Genomic DNA, 19,572 nt, shown 5'->3' with positions numbered 1-19,572 from the left:
GCCCGAAAAGCCAATGGTATCTTGTGTGGCCAGCAGGTCGAGGGAGGTGCTTCTGTCCCTCTGCTCCACTTTGGTGAGACCCACCTGGAACCGTGTGTCCAGCTCTGGAGCCCTCAGCACAGGAAAGACATGGATCTGTTGGAGCAGGCCCAGAGGAGGCCACAGAATAGATCAGAGGACTGGAACAGCTCTGCTGAGAGAGCTGGGGTTGTTCAGTCTGGAGAAGAGAAGGCTCCGGCGAGACCTTACTGTGGCTTTTCAATACTTAAAGTAGGCCTAGAAGAAAGATGTCTTTTTAGTAGGGCCTTTGAGACAGGACAAGTAAAATGCAATGAAGGGGATAATGGTAGCCTAGTAATTCTTTCCCCCTATAACCAGTTAACCTTCATTTGAAATTACTTATGGGCTTTGCTTACAGTGAAATGTTGAGAAGAGTAGTGTTTAAATCTAACAGTTTTAACCTAAAAGAGGGTACACTCAGGCTAGATATGAGGAAAAAAAAAAATTACAATGAGAGTGGTGAAACACTGGCACAGGTTGCTCAGAAAAGTGGTAGATACCCCACCCCTGGAAACATTCCAGGCCAGGCTGGATGGGGCTCTGGGCAACCTGATCTAGCTGAAGGTGTCCCTGCTTATGGCAGGGGGATTGGACTAGATGACCCTTAAAGGTCCCGCCCAACCCAAACTATTCTATGATTCTATGATAACTTTCACATTCCTCATATAAAAGGGAAAATTAAAGCATGTAATTAATGCTATTTAAAACTTGTCTTCCAGATGTGTCCTATTTTTGTAGAAGAAAACTAACACACATCTTCTGCTGGTTCAGAATTCATCTATAGAACAAGAGAGTTGTCTTTCCTTTAGACAACACACACCAATAGGAAAAAAAAAACAACAAACCCAGAGGCGTGGTGAGAAACAAAACCCAAACCGAACTGACAAAACTAAGAGATTAGAGGTAGAGCTTTATAAAATATAAGAACCAAAAACCAGTTTCCTGTATCCCCTAAAGGAAATATCAATATGTTGGCTAGTCTACTTTTCATTATCACTTCATGGTTTAGGAGTCGTCGTTTTCTTCCTATAACCCGTCTCCATCCCCCTTTTAAGTCTTTGGGTCCAAAATCTGTTAATGCATTTATCATACACTTTAGGGACATATTCAAAGAGTAACAACTTCTATGAGTGCTTTAAATTATCCTGAAGAATGCAAGCACAGTTCAAGGTGTTTCTGGCCCAAATCATTAATGAGGTTACACACCATTAATGGTGGAATTTGCTTGCACAATTTACTCCAAAGAAGCATGAAATATACATAAAAATGGATGCCCCGCAGTTTCGGTTTCCAGATAAATGTCTATAAGGCTGTAGTAAGGTTACCAGTTCTTTAGCTTTAACAAAGATAGCACACGTCTGAAAGAGGATTCAAAGTAACTTACATCAAAAAAACAACTGAACATGTCCCTTACTGTGTGGCTACTTTCAGATATATAACACAGGCACGCTCACGTTTAGACACAGACAAAACTCAGTGACACCATAAGAGCTAAACTGCATTCAGATAAAACAATTTCTTTAGCCTTCTGATTCCTCACCCAACTCCTTACAGCTAGTGTTTGTTAACTTACGTATTACTAACTATGCAATGTCACAGTTAAAAGATATAACTCAAAAAACTTCTCAATCCTCCTCTACCTACAGCAATACATCTACAAAAACATTCATAATTTTCAGAAAGACAACAGGTAGATATTAGAAGGTAAAACTGAAAATCTGATCATGTTGAGTACACTGTCAGCACTTACTAAATAAACCAAATACTTACAAAGAATGAATAGCACCAAATGAAGTACAACTTTTGGAACCTATAATGTAGTACTGTTAGACCAACCAAATGTAATCTACATAGAATCAATAGAACTGATTTGATGGTGTTTTCTGCTTATAAAATCAGTCACATAAACTAAGTAATAACTTAAACATACAGAAACAAAGGTTTCCTGTGCAATTACTCATCTACAGTGCTTGTGTGACCACATCCTTTCAGAACACCTTGCACCACAGTTAGGATTATTCTGCAGAAGCAGGAATTTTCAGGGAAAGATGCCAGTGCTGCCATGCCAGAGTGATGCAAGTATTAAAGCATTTCAGGACAGGCAATAAACACCCTTCAAGGCATCCTTCCATGTCTTACATGCACAGTACTCCGGACTGTTGATGTGATATTTCCCATGCTTCAGCTAGAGGAGGAGCACAGAGCAGTTTGTCACTTACCGTAATTTTCAGCTGCATCATGCATGCAGAGCTTGGGCAAACTACGTGTGCCGAGGCTCCCACGTCAGACACTATCTCCAGAATTATCACAAACAGCAGAGACAGTGACAGAGGCTGTAGAGGGAAAAAATAATAATAATAGCAAAATTACAGATTCAGATAGCATTACTTTCAAAGTTCTTCAGATACTCGCAACATGAAATCACTGAACTGTAAAATGTAAATTTATGCTTAAATTGGTCTCGTGAGTGAATTTCATAGTAAACAGTCCACCCATGAACAAATAACAGAAGACATGCCTGTATGACTGTCTTTCATCTGGCAGTCAACTTTCACACTAATGGATTAAAAGTTTACTGTTTATGGTAAAATACTAATTTTAAAAGCAAACACTGTTTTGCCTCTTGTAAAATTGAACTGTGAACTGTGCCACACTTGCCTTACTTTTCATTAAGTAAAGTGCCAATTAGTCCTTTGCTTTCCTTTTTTTTCTCAGTGATGATCCAGACCTTACTGAAGTACATTCCACTATTAAAGCTCTAAATAGATTTGCCTGCATAAAGACTGAGTAGGGGTCTGGCACATTTGGACTAATAGCTGTAACATGATAATGTTAGAAAGTTGTCAGGCTGTCAAAATGTAAAGTACTCCAAACACGGAAGTGTGAGAGTTTAGGTATTTGTTTCCATGGATATTAGGAAGAGTTTCACAACCTAAATTCTCTTGTGTTCTCTCTGAAGTGTTCACCTCACTGCACATCCGAAACTAGAGATGACTCAAGGAGAGATTTTGAACCCCAAATCAATCCAACAATTTCACTGATCACAATAAACACATTCATGCACAAAAGTGCTCATCAATGAGAATGTCTGGTTCAATGTGATCCTGAAAACACCTTGGTCAGGGAAACGCAAAAGCATTTCTGTTCTCATTTTACAGTGAAAGAGAAGACTGAAGCAGAAATGATCATGATTTTTCCCAAAACAAAAGAGAACACAAAGCCAAAGTGCTATTTTATGTTAACAGTTTTAGACTACCCTGTTCATTTGGCATCTTTCGCTTGTACAAATTAGAAAATAAATAAATGTAAATGACAAAACAATCCAGAGTCCTTGGGCTAAATTTTCCAAATTTGGCCCCAAGTGGGTATCATCTCAGGAAAAATAATGAAGAGTGTGGGGGAAAAAAAAAAAATCTATTCTTGCGACAAAAGTTTCTCAAGAAAATAAACTGGCGAAGTGTTAAGACACTCTGGTGATATGACTGCCGTAATGATGAAAACAATATGTGGAGAGACCACTGTCATACCAACATAAGGAATGTAATCAGAATGGTATCTTCTGAGCCTTTTGGATGCCAGCTCAGAGCTCAGGAAAAGACAGGTGCTTCAGTTGTTAAAACACTTAACATCTCATAATATACACTAAGCCAAAGGCATATTTTGCTAGGAAGAGTTTGTCACTTACTTCAGTAGTAAGTCTGGGCCCCAACTGAAAGTGCAGCTGAATTAATGGATAGATGTGGCCCCACCCTGAAGAAGTAAATGAAAAAGTTTTCATTATTTCAGTGGGACTTGGACCAGGACTTTCAATCACAGAACTGGGAGAACAGCCAGAAAACATCTACACAAACTACAATTCATACATCACATTAATTTTAACTGTATGCATTCTTTCTTATAGCCGCTGCTGCACACACTTGCATATGTGAAGCACTAACACTGTTCCAGGGAGGGTAAGTATACAATGCATATGGTCTATGTGTGTTGAGCACAACTGCTTCTTCAGCAGCTTCATTCTCTCTTTATGTTTTCAAGCATAAATGACAAGAAAGTTACACATATGCCCAGTCTACTCTTTGTATATGTATATGGCTTCTTGCCTTTCATCTGCTCTTACATTTTACGCTGACAGATGAACAGTACAAATGCTCATAAATAGTGACACTGTTTAAACCTAGTAAAGGCACAAGGGTAGTCCTGAAAATCTAAGTTAGGGCCAAAATTATATTTGTCCCTTCGTATGTAACTCATAAAACAACAGTAAGTCACAACAAAGATACCAAGGAGCAAAACAACCATAGAAAAAAGGTTTTATAGATAGGGATAGTTTTTAATATTTATGTCTTCTTGACACTTCACTGTAAGACCTTGTTTTCAATTACTTACAACCTTGCAAAGCTACAAGTACTCAACTGAAAAATTGCCATGCTGACTACCTGACACCAGCTCTGGGTTATTTTAATAAGTATATTTGTCACAGTGAATTACTTATACTAATTTCCCTTTTCAAAATGATGACAACTTTGTTATTTTTATCACTAATCTCACTTTCATATGTGTCTCCATCTAGACATCTCAGGACATTTAAAAGTAATGCTGGTCTCCATTTGCAGATGAAAAAACTGAGGTGCACTAACATTTCTCTGAGGTATTTCAATACCAGAACCAACAGTAGACTTGATAACTCTGTAACAAGATTACTGGAGCCAGAATTCCCTCATACAAAAGAATATATGCTTCTTCTTGGCACTTGATATTTCTACCTATTATCCCTCTAAACCACATATACAAATTTTCTCACTCTTCCAGGAATGTCTGTTTTCACTTAGACATATTTACATCTTTTACCCTACCCCAGAATCCCTATCCCACTAAAAATTGCTAGGACTGTAGCATTATTTTTTGACATCCCTATGTTTGCCTTCTCTATACTCATCTATTGGACCGTGCCCGTGGCCATACGTCCCATCAGGCAGGGACGGTGTTTTGAGCCAGTCACCAGGCACAGCCCAGCACACCCTGAGCTGAAGCTACTGGTAGGTGTCCTGAATGCAGGGGTAGTTCCAAAAACAAGCATCACTGAGTAGTTTATATGCACATCTTGGGTCTCCTCTAATCTAGACACAGTCATACCTAAACTGCAACAAAAATCCTAGAATTTATTTTTCACTACTGGTCAGATCTTCACCTGCTGCTAATTGCTTCAGTTCAGTAGAATTGTGCAATTGGATACCAGGCCCTAATTCCATGAAACTGCAGGAAGAAGCATTAAAGACCAGACTGGTTGTATCACAACCTGGCCATTGAACTACCTGTAAAAGATTTTGGTAGCAAATTCCAAGGGCCAAATCTTTTCAGTTCCAGCTCAGTCCAGGGAAAAATAAACTTGTTTTCAATTATATAAAATGAATATGTGGCAGTCACAGATTTTCAAATTCAATTCCAACAGAAACATCACTAAATACTGTAGCATATATCTCTGCATCTTGGAAAAAGTATAGTAGCTTTGAAAATATCTGGGCAGGCTAGGTTCAATATGCAATCAAAAGCCTATAGTTCTCATTGCAGAAGCTCCCAACACCAGGAGAGCCTACAGAGATTATTCACTTTATGAGTGATTTAGCTGAAGACTTAATTTGTATCTGTGTCATTAGGACTGTTTAAGTGTCATTTGAAAGAAACAAATATCTGCACACATCTGCCCCATATCATGGTACGAAATGAGTGTAGCATGGATCAGCATATACTGTAAATTGTTGCACAGTGACTCATGGATTAACTGAGGCTGCTTCAAACAGAACATTCCTGAGGGCTAAGGTAAAGCTGTCTTTAACTGAGAAAAAAGAAAAAGAAAAGGAGAGGGAGGGAGAGGAAGATTCAGCTGTCTATGTGGCTTGTACTAGGGTATTTTTAAGCTCCTCTTCATCATCTTATAACGCTGGAAAATTGTTTAAGTTCTGTAAGCCACTAGAATAGAAAATGCAGTCAAAATATGTCCTTAAAGAGTATTAGCTGATGGTCAGTAAAATATTGGTAACAAGGGAACAATCTCTCATTATCTTTTCGAGACACTTTGAAAAGTTAAGTGTTTGATTAGACAATCATAAAAGTAAGGGCAAGAAGCCGTTCCTAAAGGTCATGCTCAAGTATAATGAAACATTACAAGGAAAAGATACTTAAAGTTGAATAAAAATTTCATGTATCATCTCAGAGTTACAAGCAACATCTTTGACTTCCAATCAAAGGAGGATCAGGTCTAAAAGAAATAAGAGCATACATTTATCTTTTTATACAATGCTCAAGTAGTATTTTTTGAAAATACATTTTTTTTCAAGAAAAATGTTATTGTATTTCTCCTGTCATCTTCTGAGTTTCAGTGGCATAAAATAATTATTGAAAATTGGCCCTTCAAGGGGAAAATATTCAGAAAAAAAATCAGCAAATCATCATCTGGTTTTGTAGCTTTGCTAATTCCACATCCCAAATCCCTGCATGAAGACCACAGGTTCATGGTTACATTTCTCTGTCACTAGTGGGAAAAAAATTAGAAAAGTTTCATAAAATCTACAATTCTAATACATTCTGTAGACAGGAAGGTAGTCATGAAAGGTTACAAACTTTTTGATACCACTGAAGATCTTCGTATTTCTTTCAGCAAGAAGGTAAAGAGAACATCTCTGAATATTTAAATCCAAATAAATGGGGGTTTTATCTGTATGGTGCCCAACCCTTGGGAGTGAAATCTAACACAGGAAATTATCTCATGGTTTAAATCCAGTTCTTCATAATGCCAGTCATTACATCACATGGCCCTTTCAAAACTGCACTAATTCCTTTCAATAAACCGAAGCACAGATATTTTGTCATCAAAAATATACTGTTTGAAAATACACTAACCCTTTTGCTTATTCATACATGAGTGTAACGTCTGAACTTTTCAGTTGCAGCTCAGTAGACACTTTGATGACGAATATGAATCAAACAGTGCTTCATATACTGAGCAGAGTGCATTGCATTAATTTAGTTTCAAGGTGACAAGGAAATGAATTATAGTGATTAAATCTTCATTATGAAAAAAACTGTTGAAAACCCCTACCCAGATGGAAATGCTCAAGAGCAGTATTCTAAAAACTAAGTGGGGACCAACTAGCATCACAGAACAAGAGTCTGTGGAAACACATTGAGTGGTTTTGATGCACATTTTCAGCATATTTGTAGATGCTCTCAAACACTTTGCCAGGACTAAGGCCCAAGCTCATCCTTTTTCACCTTCTTCTCATCCTACCTCAAGGAATTTCACTTCTCTATTATGTCTAGATCAGGAAAAAAACAGACAGAAGTGCAATTAAGTAGCTCTATTTTGGAAGATTTCTTCAAGAAGGGACTATACAAATTTCCAGTAAGAAGAGGGCCATACTTATATTCCAAAGATTTTTGGCACTGCATTGGGATCCCTTTCAGATTTCCAGCAGCAGTCTGCTTCTTCAGAAACCTTTAATCATCTTTGTTGCTGGCAAGACATCTGTTGGAAGTTTTGGAAAACTGAGAATGAAAAAGCTCAAACTGTTGAATTCACTAATAGAAAGTGAGAAATAAAACCTGCACAGTATTACTTGAAACTTCAAAACACGCTGATAATATATGGAATCTGGCTAGAAACATTTGGGAGTTGAACCCCTGCAGTAAGCATCTCCAGAGCTAGGCAAATCAGTTCTTATAATAATCTAGCAATCTACCTAATGCTGCAACCTCTGTCTGAACCCAAAAAAGAATAAAAAGTTCCTTTATATTAATGTAAAGAGAACCTCCTCTCTTATCCCAATGATATTTTCTTCTTTCCTGTTGACACAGTTCCTTATTCCACATCTTCTCCAGTTGTCATTGAACCCACTACTATGTAACTCTGGTGAACCTACTGACTGATAAAGTTTAGTGTTCCAGAAAATGCTCTTCAAGAGGAGTAGGTTAAAAATAAGATTCCCAAAACCCAATAATTTCAAAATCAGCAATACCTAGGAACTTGACAGAAGTTCTTGTGTTCCTGTATCAGAAAATATGGGGCATGTATATGCTCCCTGGGAGCTGATAGCATTGGGAAAGAAAAAAATCAGACTGGGTCTTGCTGAGGAAAGACTGTTTCAGACCTTGTACATTTAAGAAAACTGACATTAAAATTCTAAAAAGGTTCTAATCTTTATCCAGATAGATCATATTTAAAGACCTTTGTGAGCAATTCTACACTGCTGGGAGTTTTCAGCATTGTAAGACTGTCCTCAGATTTCTCACCACTTCTGCTCTTATATTCTGTAACTATGAAAAACAACAGATTTCGAAATTTTATCCAAGTTATGTTTCCAACTAACATCTTACACGATTAAACAATTGTGAGTTAAACAGAATCACAATTTCTACATCAAAGAGAGTTTAAAATGCGTGTAGATGTTGAGAAACTCAAACACTAGTTGACTCAAACAATAAGCCTCCTGAGTTTTGGGCACTGAATCAACCTTTAATCCCACAAAAGTAGAAATATTTTCACCACTGTGTAACCTGTGTGTATAGCCGTCAAATTAAGAAGTGAGTAAGGTCATGTCTTCCACTGGCCAGAAAAAAAAAGGAACAGCTTTGCATTCCTGTGACAACAGCATGGATAGCATAAAGAGAGAAAAGATAAAGAGGAACCTGTCATCTCCTTATATTATTTTTATTTTAACAAAATACTGTGAAAAAAGGATGGGTGGATCAAAATCATAGACCTTTGTGAGCAGATTTAAAAAGGAATCTAAAGACGTATATATATGTTTTTGCTTAAAAAAATACAAAAAATGTTACTTAGCTGGCACATTGGAATATAAACACAAACATATTTATATATATCTTGTATAAATACGGATATGTGTTAGTACTGATACAGACTAAAGTATTCTTCATTCAGATAATAACTAGACTTATCTTTCTATGATGTGATTTATAGAAGCAGAGGAGTAAGAACAGCAAATCTGAAAAAAAATAGTTATTTGCACCAACACATGCAGAAACAAATACATGTCAGTTGATCTGCAATGTGTGTTCACACTCATACCTGTGATGACTCAGAAATGAAAATATGGTTTCTGCTCCGTGAGCCTTCAAGATAAAGCTGGATAAGAACCAATTTACCTGATCCATGAAAGTTTAAACACTTGAAGACTGTTATGTTGTACTAGGATACACGCAAGACCCTCAACATGTTTCCCAATAAAACAGCAGAGGGACAGTGGTAGAGGGAAACCTTTCCATTATTGCTCTGCTCCTCAGAGAAGGGAGCTGAACTTCAAATACTAACACTCTGTGAAGGTGACCTATACAAATGGGGTGCAGGGTTAGCCTTTTCCAAATCTATTGAAAGATATATATAGATAGATATATATATATAGTGGATAAGATTCAAACTGGAGTAATTCTTGACTCCTTTTCACCTAGAATAGCCAGAAAGTCCAAGTCCTTAGATGACAGCTACCAAGCCTTGAGTCTTTGATTTCTGAAGTGAAACATGTTCAGAGCTCAGGTGCCAGTTCTGGTGGATAGAGTCAGAAGGTCATCAGTAAAGATTAGGTCATGCTTTCCACCTCCAAGAAGGCTGAAGCTAACCATTACACCCTAGTTTATTTCTGCCCTGGAATGTCACTGTGGATAACTGCTCCAAAGATAATTCCTCATTGGTACCTCCAGAAGGCATATCAGAAGGAAAAAAGCTTACTAAAATACATCCAATAAGTCTCTCATGAGAGGTCTAACCTGGTAACCCTTTGTTTTTGACCCTTCCTGACACTTGTGGTAAAAATGAATTGCTGCAGATGTGAAAAAGTTAGATGGCAAATAACGAGGGTAAGTATGAACAGGCAAATAACTAGGGATTTACTCACTTTCCTTTGTGTGTAGAGCTAGTTAGGAAAATTACAAGCTGTACCCATTGATAGGTAACAGCTTGGTTTCCCCTCAGGCCTGAAAAAATGTCCTCACTTCAACTGTTGACTGATTAAAACACTATGACCAAATGCCTAATGGGATCCCACTGTAAATGTAGTCTCCAAATTCACTTTTCTGTGTCCCTTAATAGGTAAACCAACCTTCACTTGTGCATAAGCCATGGGACACAAAAGCATTGTGTGCAACTGTTGTAAAAGAGCCCTTTACAATCTCAAATGAGACATTGCAAATCCTCTGTTAAATTTCATGGAATAATTTAAAACATTCATAAATAGATGAATGGTTCAAAATTCTTTTGGATTCTATTATAAAGGCAGCACACCATCAATTGCAGTAACTGATTTAACATGCAGAAAATGACAGTAGATTGTGATCCCTGAAGTACAGCACTCATTAATCATTGACAGGGGGTGAGGGGAGAAGTATTTTCTCATTTAAATGTGCTTCGCTCCTAGAATTTGTATCTCCTAAGCCACTATTATTAAGAATGGTGATCACAAATGAGAGGCAGGTAGTAAGCTGACAGAAAATACTAAGAAAGGGAAATGTTCATGCACCGCCTTAATTCCCAAGACAAATCAAGTATAATAACTAACTTTGCCTAGAAAGTCTAATTCAGTTATGCTGAATGTCTCTGAGACACTAAATTGTATCTGCTATGTACTCATCTGATGTAGTAATCTCATATCAAAAAACATTTTATAAGTAGGAAGATACCATGCACCTACCTTTATGAGTTTGAAGGCTAAATAGATAAAACTGGTATGTAAAAAACCAAGTGTACAACTTTACATTTTACATCCTTCATTTCTAAATTCAGACTGAATTCATGAACAAAAATTACAAATGTAAAAGGTGCCATTCAGAAATGGAAGGACAGACATGTACACAGGCAGCTACGAAAACACAGAAAGTAGCCATCCAGATCTGTGAACAGCAGTACAAATCACTAGCAAAATAAATTTCATTCACAGCAAAGTTCCACAGGTGTTACCAACACTAAATGTATGGAGAGTTCCCTTTCCATATTGCATAAAGTCATTTTTCATAGACAAGTCTCTTGTCATGTTGCACTAGTTCAAACAAATGCAAACTCTATTTCCATTCTGAAAAGACAGACAAACGTTTCTGTCAACAGACAAGAAACAAGGAACATTCATATTAATCTACTGGAAATGACTGTACATGTTTACTTCTGAGCCAAAGAAGGGTCCTCTGGAGACCATGGCTTTAGCAATAACAGCATCCCAGTTTCAACATGGTCCCAACTCGAGAAGGATCTTACGGGATTGGTACATGACTCCGAAAGGCAGCAGCAAACTCACCAGCGCACACTGTCCCTCCTTCATCCCTTGTTGTCCTCAGACCAGAGGAAGGACTCAGGACAATACAGTGGCAGAGTAACCCCCTATGCCACCTTTCAGGTTTCACAGGAAAATATTTAAAACAAAATAAAGAAAACATGAGGAAAGAATATAAAAACAAATATCTGCATGTTCAGCTTTACATAGGCGGCGTCTTTGGTTTCATTTAGGCTAAAATATCAGAGTAAAAAAGAACTGACTGTAGCTTTTTAAAAACAAATCTTGGGCTAATCAGTAACATCCATAAGAGGGGAAAGTTTCCTGTAGCAACCCGTGCAATCAAAAAATTTTAGAGGTCCATGGACTGTATTTCACATGTAAATATTATGCTAAACATTCTAACATTTGTTTTACTCCAAATTTCACAATAGTTTCAGCAGCATTTCTAGGACAGGAATAAATATTTGCCCTGCTATATTTTTATAAAGAATAAATGAAAGAAGATACTGAAAGGCAATCTCCCCAACAGATAGGATAAGTTTTATGAGTGATTTTATAATGATGGTAAAAAAAAAAAAATTGATCTTTGATTGGGGTAGCTTAACAAAAAGACTGTTGTATTTTATATTCTGTAAAGATGCTCAGCGGGCACACCTGGCTTTGTTTCCACATACAAAAGATTGCAATATTCTCACATGGAGTATGTATGCATCATCTTGATTTAGGCATGTGCTCAGCCAAAAGCAGTGCAACAGTCAGTTTGGTGACTAGTTGGAATCAGGAAGCATTTTTGAGACTTGGCTATATCTGCAAAAACTATTTTTTTCAGACAACAGCCTGTAATTGGAAAAGAGATGTTCTGAAAGGATTTCCAAAGACCATTTATCTAGGTCAGCATTAATCCAGTCTCAAATGGGGTTCAGCTTACTTTCTACATTTTTCCACTGAAATGCTCATTTTGACAAAGCTTTGAGAATCACAGAATGGTTGGAGTTGGAAGGGACCTCTGGAGATCACCTAGTCCAATCCACCCACTAACACAGGTCCACCTAGAGCAGATCATTCAGGAATATGTCCAGGTGGATCTTGAATGTCTCCGGAGAAGGAAACTCCACAACCTCTCTGGGCAGCCTGTTCCAGGGCTCTGGCACCCTCAAAGGAAAGAAGTTTCTCTTCATATTCAGATGGGACCTCCTGTGCTTCAGTCTGTGCCTGTTGCCCCTCATCTCATCACTGGGCACCACTGAAAGGAGTCTGGTCCCATCCTCTTGACATCCACCCTTGAGATACTTATAAACATTCATGAGATCCCCTCTCAGCCTTCTCTTCTCCAGGCTGAACAGGCGCAGCTCTCTCGGTCTCTCCTCATAAGAGAGGTGCTCTAGGCCCCTAATTATCTTTGTAGCTCTCTGCTGGACTCCTATGGAAACCCATAGAAAGGTGTAAATTATCTTTCCAATTTAAAGAATGAGATTCAGAAAGAGTTGCTGTCAACATGGTGCAACCCATTTTACCTTTCCTTTTTTCTTCTGTTCTTCACATAGACAGCTGGAGACACTGGAGGTCACAGAAGAGAAGAATATAGCTCAAAACTCTGCAAGAAAAACAAAAACAACAACATTGAAGGTTTTGTCAGAACATTTTTCTCAGTATAGAGTACTATTTTTCTAAGACAGCTGGACATGAACATATATAAGCACTAAAAATCAGCAAAAGGTTCAGTAGCATTTATGTACTCTCCAAGCTTACGGATGGGAAAAGGGAACACACCAGCATCACTGTGTGTTTAATACCTAAGTCTGACTTGGAAGTATTCCAGTATATCAGCAATTACTTCTTGTTTTTCTTATTTAGGAAAGATAAAACACAGAGCCAATTTTATGCAACAGATTTTTAGGAAGGACTCACCTGACCTAATTTATACTTTACTTACCTTATCCCTAATCTACACACTGGGCAATCAGTCTTTCTCTGTGGCCTGCAGAGAATTTCAATTCTTCTTATCCCAAAATAGGCATTGTACACTCCCATATGGAACTACCTCATTCCTCACCACTAATTATCAGATGTTCTAAATGCTTCAGGGTGTATCACAGATATCTCTCATCAACAAAGATTTTTATTCGTTTTCTAGAAAAATCATCCTTGTTATATTTTAAATATCTGTACATTAAGGGTTTTCACTGAGGCGGATTTTAAAACATGAAGTCAATTTCAGTTTCTGGTATGCCACGGATTTTCCATTAAGAATAAAAATGAAGCAGAAAGCTTATCTTTGCCTGTTAGAGTGCTTGGATTGCAAGTGTCTCTTTTCCCTGGAAACTTCAGTGCCAGCTAAATCTAGGCTCTGCTTCTGCCCCCTCTGCAAAGCTCTGACTTTGTTGTAGGAAATTTTAAAAGAATTTCTAGAACATGTTCACATGTTCTGGAAAGCTATCATTTTCAAGCAAGAGCAGCCAGAAGGTCATGATGCTTAACTTATATACATATCATAAAATCAAGTTTGAAGGGGTTTTGGAAAAAGAAATATAAAATACAATTTATGAGGCTCATCTCCACTCTAAGTTATGTGATCCAGACTGTGACAAGTTGCCAATTTGCCAGCATAAATAGGAAAATGCTTATAATCATGTTCCCCTGTGCTGCTGTTCTGGAAATTTTTGACCATTTAGGATGTTCCAGAGTCAGTGGTTACCCAAAAAGCACAAGTAAAACGAAGGCCCCAGCAGGAAGGAATTGTACATCAGCTGAGCATGAGGATGCCAGCCCACACACAGAGCACCGACAAATATACCAAGATGGGTGTAAGGGGAAAAGCAGCTGCTGAAAGGCCTTGATAAAGCTGAATTAACCAACAGGTTTCTATGAGAGCCACATTCCAGTGGACAGTGCAGAAATATGACACAACTACATGAAGACCTCCAGAGAAATGGAGTCAGGACTATGACATTAGTGAACTGTCTCATACTTTTGCTACTGACTGCACAGAAAAAAAATAGCAGGGTTTTGTTCTTGACTTCTGCAGGTTATTACAATAGAAGCAAGACTTTTGAGATGGTTCTACACGGTTGGTTGTTTTTTTCTTTTTTGTAGTTTGTTTTGTTTTAGTAAGTCTTAAAACATCTTTTATGAAGATGTGTGTGAGAGGGAAAAACGGAAAGAATTAATTGACATCTGCTTACTTGGGCATCTAGCTTACTGCATAGCACAGCTTTTTTAGAAGTTGAGTCAGAGCAGGAATGTAATCTAGCTCTCAAAAATTAAGGGCTAATAATACCTCTTTGCATGCCATACCTCCTTTAAGGTACTTCCATGTGTGAAAAACCAACCAAATAAACAAAACATCCCCACAAAGCAAAAACCACCAAACGCAGGCCTAATTACACAGTTTGCTCTTCACATTTGTGCTCAAAAGTGTATTATTTTGGTGAACACCATATTTCTATTAGGTGGTAAATATAAAGCAGACCTTGGCAATTTACATAATTCTGGTTCATACAATATTTAACTGGATACAACCACCTTGAATAACTGAGGCAAAATAAAACCGTATCTGTGTATTCAAAAGCATGATTAAATACATATCAATTGATACTTACTTTTTTATCTCACAGTGTCCAATTTAACAGGAAAAAGACCAACAAAATTGTACCAGAGTGATTTAAGTTATTGACTTGTTCATTTTTGCAAGAAAGATGTTCAGCTTAAGAAATATTGGAGATAAATTCTACAAGTCAAAGAAAATGGAGAGAGAGGGCTAGCAACATTTGTTTTGGTCTCAAATGAGTAGCCATAGTGAAGAAACTGCCAAGGTTTCTTTCCTATGCCAAAAACACAATCCAGGTCCTGCTCATTGAATAGGAAAAGTTAAGTCAATGCAACAAAGCTGGCCAACTAACTTAGTTTGGACAGAAGTTGTTCCAGACTGTAGTTCTGATTTATTTGGGTTGGTATACAATATTCCATCTACCCCATGCACCTGTATATAAAATCAGTTCTTCCCAAGGAAGTTATTTTTGATGGCATAGGCTGCAGATGACTGAGCATGATTTCAAGCATTTTGCAGTGAAGACTGGTTTTAGACATGCAATTTCTACTCCACATCATCAAAACAGGTTAGTGAAAAACTGTGTCAAAATAATAAATCATCTATTAAAAACGCTACAGGCACTGATGCATACATTTAACATTATCCAGTACAGGAAGGCACCAAGGAAGCCTAAGTCATCACCTGCTGCTGTTTTTATTTAACTGAAAAGCAAGAAAATGAATGTTTGCAATGTTAGAAGCTGACTTTAGAGGAACTATGGTTTTGCAGAAATGTGAAGAGCTGAGGTAGGCCAAGAAAGAAAAAAGAAACCTGACATGAGGCCTCAGGAGTTACCATTGCCTCAAAGTGAGTCATATCGATAAAGGCAAAAATAAGACAATCTGCAATTGCAGTCCCAAAACATGTCTACTTTGTGAAAGCTGCCATTTCATTTAAACTGAGGAGCTGGAAGCAACATTTCCCATCTCCCAGAACTAAGGCAGGCAGTGGCACAAAAATTTTCTTCTTGTCCCAAAGTTCTCCAAGAGGGAAGACACAGAGCAGACCAAGATCAAGGCACAAACAGATTGTAGACACCACCAGAAGGAACAAACGTCCTGCCTCCTGAAAACAGCTGCCACAGGAAGATGGGCAAGGCTGGGACACAAGATTAAACAGCTTCAGACATCACTGAGGCCACACTAAGAAATGGGGAGATCTCTTTTCTGTAGCACAAAGACAAGGAGAAACCGACACCAAGCACAGCAGCTGAGTGTGGAGCACCTTGGTTGTACCCACCTCCTCGCTGTGGGGATACGCAGACCAGCTGGTTCACAGCTGCCAGCAGCGCAAAGGTCTGTGTGGACCAACCCCGACACTAAAAACTCCACTCCCCACTGGATTTGGAGAGAGGAATAAGCAGTCACAAGACTCCACACAACTCATTGTCACTTCCCTCCATAGGCATGCAGCTGAAATCACAATCCAACTTGCATATAAGTCAGCACAAAGGAAAAGGGTTAACATCAAGTTCCACTACAATTAGGCAAGATGCAAAACTAATCCTATTGCAGCAAGGGCTTGGGGGACACATTTTTTCCTGACTACAATGAAAATTATTTTCTAGAAACATATCTGCTTTTCTTGAAATTTTCTGCTGATTTTTCCTCTTAAATCATTGAATTCACTTACCTTTTACAGAAATATTTTTCTGAATGCATTTCAAATAAAAATTATTTCAATTTACTGACCCGTGAAAAGTCTTTCCATAATTTAATCAGGGATAATAATCATTCTTGATGCTGTGAAATGCCTTAACTGTTACTTTCCATGTTAAGAATAATGAATTTTTATATTCAGTAATGATGAAATGTATATTAACTGAGGCATACATTTCTAACCACATAGTTTTGAGAGGAATGACATTTTTAAAAGCAGTTACACTCCACACTAATTAATTTTGAGAACATAAATACTTTCCAAAGTTACAAAATTAGACAATTATACAATAATATGTTGTAATTATAACAGTTTTTCAGCTCTGAAGATTTTTTTTTTTTGTACTTATTATTCCCACCACTGCTAGACTCTTGGACCATATGTATGAATACTACAAAGCAAATCAGCAATATGAAATGTATGCCTTATATTTTAGCTTAGATTTCTGGTGTTTGCAAAACAGTGTGTCAAACTGTTGTTCCCAGAGCTGTAAAGCTTTAAGACTTAAGAAAGCATTGAACCAGAGTCTGTCTTCACACAATTGGAGTGGCACAAGATTTTGTTTGGGGATGTTCATTTAAAACACAAAGCTCCACGTGACAAACCAACAGGATAAAATTATTCATTACTTTGTGGCATATAATCAACACGATGATTTGCTCTATGCACCTTATAGGCAATAAACCTTTTTTTTTTTCCTTCTAACAACCACTGTTTAAAATCACTAGGAGGAAAAAAAAAAATAATTATATAACCACTGTGGGAATTTCCAAATTAAGAGGTCCTTCATATTCCAAAACAAGCCCAAAAATCATAACAGACACTCTACTGTTGATGAAACATTGACAATAGCAGAGGCCCAGCTTGGTTGTGAACGGCTGCAGTGCTCGCAGGACGCTGTGAGGCCGCACAAAGGGATCCCACAGCTACTGCGCATCGCGGACTAATGAATCTTTCCCATGACAGGTATAGATATCGGGACTGGGGTGGGAGCCAGATTGTTAGAGGAAAAGTTCAGTGAATCTGCAGTGCCCAAGGCTCAGTGTGCAAGATCCTGCAACAGTCTGGAAGATTTACCTTTGTGCACGTACATTATAAATCCCAGTGCACACCTACCTGTCACCATATGTTTCAGTTAAATCTATGTGTTATAAAAAGCATACAGAAACCAAGATGCTGTCAATCTTTAGGCTACCTCCTGAAGACAAATAAACCTATCAGAATCATGAGGAAATTTTCCTTTTGTTCTGCTAGAATCTTTTTTAGTGTCTTGAATCGTTTAATACCTTACAGGCATTTGAAGGTGAGGTGGAAAAGCTTTCTCCAACTCTTTTGTTAGTTGCTGCTTATTAAACATAATATAATAATTCTGACTAATTCTTAATAATTAGGGAATAATCCTACCAATTCTATTTCAAATGTAGCATAGGACCCTGAATATGTTTTCCAGTTATGCACAATGGAGCTTTCAGCCTTATTTGCAAGAACCAAGTTACCAGACTCGTTGCTGAAGCTAACGTAGAGATGTGACTCCCCCAGAGCAGCACAGACCTTTTCAGTCTCTACTACTCCCAGAATACAGGGACCTCTGATTTCTCACACCCACATCACAAGAAAGCATCGACTTTTCCTGAGTGTGAGGCCTATCTAAACTTTTCCCTTTCCTTCTACTTCTTTGCTTGTTTCTGAAACCCAAAGCCTTAGAAGGATTTAAAAGCAGAAGTCTCCCAACCTTACTTCAGCTGTCACTCTATACACGTCTATGCATGGATCAGTCATCTGAACTACCCCTTAGCCAACAGAGGGAATGAACACTTCTAGATTATACACACAACCTATTTTAAAGTCTAATTTAAGCAGAGATTAGCTGAATGTTAGATGCCCCTTTTTTCTCTGCTGCTGATGAAGATAGTCTAAATGACAGATAAATGCCACCATGGCTAACCTATCTTTTAAAATTATAGAATCCCTACAGATGTATTCTAAAGAGTTGCTGTGCAGGTCTCTCTATTAAGTCTTTCAGTCTCATTGAGAAGAACAGATCCAAGTGAAATTTTTTTAGTCAAACGCGCCCTTAAAGAAATCACAGACTCTAGTCAAAGAAAGAAAGAAACCTAGATAAATAAATAAATAAATTGCCAAACAATGACGGTTTCTGTTAATTCTTTTGGTCAGAAAAGTAAAATATTTTTCTCTTGTTGTCTGAAGAAAACATTTCCACTTTGATGTTTTACTAATGAAACTTTTTTTTATTCAAAACCATGCTTCATTTTGAAATTCCCTCACATTTTAATCACAAAACAAACGCTATCAGAATGAGTCAAGCAAAAAAATCAACAGCTCTAGTCACGAGCTCATGTTCCACATTTAGTGTGCTGTGCTGCCACAGAACAGAATTACCTTTGCAACTGTACTCTGCTCTCCTCCAGCATCTTCCCCTGTGTCCCAGAGCAGCAGTCCTTGCAAAGGTGGATGCTTTTGGCATTGCAATTTACCTTCCCCTTCAGCTTTTGGCTCATCCTAGCATATATCTGATGGGTGCTAATCCACCCAAATCAGCCTACTGGGAAAACAACAGATAGCTCACAAGCCTTTAAAGGCTTGTTCAGGAAAGTCAACATCTCTGGCAAAGAGTTTACTGTGTCACCAATCAAGACAAAAGGAGAAACTGGATCACCATAATGAACTCTAATTTTGTACTGCTCTAGAAGGATAAAATGAGGGTGAATTAAGGCTCTGAAAACTTTTAGCACAAGAGCAAATGAAAGCTTTAAATTATGCATTTTTTTTTCTGTCAACTGAATAAGCATGACTTTATAAGCATGATTTAATCCAAAAAACAGATGCACTCTTCCCTTAAGACAGAAATCTAAGCCAACTGGCTTGCTTAAGCGTTTTCTGTGCGTGATTATTGGACGTGGCAGGTTGAAAGAACCAAGAAGCAGAATTTTGAGCCATGGCAGGAGATGCAAAGAACAGAGGTCCAACTCT

The sequence above is a fragment of the Patagioenas fasciata genome, chromosome 4 (genome assembly GCF_037038585.1).
Source record: "Patagioenas fasciata isolate bPatFas1 chromosome 4, bPatFas1.hap1, whole genome shotgun sequence".
NCBI classification, from domain to species: Eukaryota; Metazoa; Chordata; class Aves; order Columbiformes; family Columbidae; genus Patagioenas; species Patagioenas fasciata.
This window is presented reverse-complemented; position numbering follows the sequence as displayed.